At 38.6% G+C, this 1,893-nt stretch overlaps 1 long non-coding RNA gene across 1 annotated transcript; it reads left to right on the plus strand.

Annotated features, from left to right (window-relative positions):
• Positions 1–5: 5 nt before the first annotated feature.
• Positions 6–1,136, plus strand: LOC109378790 (uncharacterized). Its single transcript, XR_002123069.1, has 2 exons — positions 6–94; positions 1,014–1,136. It is a non-coding gene; the product is annotated as an uncharacterized LOC109378790 (long non-coding RNA).
• Positions 1,137–1,893: the final 757 nt, after the last annotated feature.

Genomic DNA, 1,893 nt, shown 5'->3' on the forward strand with positions numbered 1-1,893 from the left:
AGAAGAAGTAGCTACATTCTTTGCAAAAATGCTCGATCATGAATATACTACTAAGGAAATATTTAGGAAAAATTTCTTTAAGGACTGGAGAAAGGTATTGTAGCTCATGTATTCATATCCTAGCACCTTGCAAAAATATTGATCAATTACTAAGTAATAAACTATAATTTTACAAAAAATTCCCTAGTGTAAAATTTGAGTTTTATTAATTTTATTGTATTAAAAGTTATTTATTTTTGCTCATTTACCATATTATATAAGGTTTCTGGCCAACAAGAATGCTTAACATTTCTTCCCTCCCAGCCAGCTGTCATATGGCTGCAGGAGGGAATTTTATCAGATTAGGCCAAACAGAAACCCTCAGCTCCAGTTGAGCGAGAGAAAGTTTGTGTCTGTAGGGTTGCCCTCTCTCTGCTGTTGCAAAGGGAGATCTTAAAGTGATGTGCCTCCCAGTCCCTCCTGATTCTTGATTATTTGCTTTAGGTACTTTCTGCTCTTAAAACCACATATCCTATGTCTGCCTAGGTGATTTTAAACAATCTCGTGATCCTCAATTTGAATAATGTGGATGGAGGCTGAGCTGAAGTTTATATTCTGAATAGCTCTGGAAATAAGACTTAATAAATAAATAGGGCAGGGATGGTGTTTCTGAGAGAGAATGAGTATGGGGATATTTCTGTCATTACTGAAACAAATGACATGTATTCATGTATCTCCAACTGCGATGTTCCTATTCCTAGGGGATTGTGGCAGTGTGCCAAGGAATCCAAGACACTATTGTAAGAGTTACCTTTTTAAATGATAAGTCGTTTTAAATATTTTTGTATCGAAAACATAATTTATAATAGAACAAAGTCATAAAATTATATTTCTTTTTTCAAAACTCACTAATTTACATTGACTACTGCTCCAGATACCTTTGACTGAAAAAATGCTGCTTTACTGTAATTGCAAGGAAACTTGGGGGCTTAATAGTGCATTTACTTTCTTCTATCTCCCCTTCATTTGACTAGGAAATGACTAATGAAGAGAAGAATATTATCACCAACCTTAGCAAATGTGATTTTACCCAGATGAGCCAGTATTTCAAAGCCCAGACGGAAGCTCAGAAACAGATGAGCAAGGAAGAGAAACTGGTACCATTTCTTAAACCTCTGGAGGGTTTTGGAATAGTGATTAATTCATCCGATTTTGATTTTGGTTCTTATGACACACCTTTGATTTTAGTAATTTCACATGGCTCTCTACTAAAAATTTAGGTGTCTCAACCAAGTAAAGTCTAAATTTTCTTCAGGGTTGTATGTAGGCTTAAAATTGTGAATAAGCAGTTTGTTTAATGGCTTAATATAAGAACCCTGGTGCTCTACTTACCTAAAAACTAGTCAGTAACTCAAATACAGTATTTAAAGATGGGCAGACCTGCCACACACTGGCTCCTGGATAATAGGGATTTATAACAGATAAAATAATAAAGCCATGTACCTCCCTGTTCTTTGATCTGCGTGACACTGGAATCCAGCCAGGCTCATCCGTATCCATCTTCCAGCCTTGGCCATCGTCACTCCTGAAGGATATTTCCAGCATCCAGCTGGGATGTCATATAGGAGGCAAACTATAGGCTGCCTGTTTGGTAAAACGCTTTTATTGGAACACAGCCACATTTCCTCGTGTACATGTTATCTGTGGCTGCACTCGTGTAACAGTGGCAGAGCTGAGTAGTCTCAACAGAGACCAGGTGGCCCTCAAGCCTAAAATATTTTCTGTCTAGAAAATGTTTCCCGGGGCAGGCCGCGTGGCGTATTGGTTAAGAGCTGGCTTGGGACGCCAGAGGGCCCCAGTTCGGATCCCACATATGAGGGCCAGTGACACTGCCCTCCACAGCTAAGATACTGA

This window comes from Hipposideros armiger, unplaced genomic scaffold, assembly GCF_001890085.2.
Source record: "Hipposideros armiger isolate ML-2016 unplaced genomic scaffold, ASM189008v1 scaffold_3762, whole genome shotgun sequence".
Lineage (NCBI taxonomy): Eukaryota > Metazoa > Chordata > Mammalia > Chiroptera > Hipposideridae > Hipposideros > Hipposideros armiger.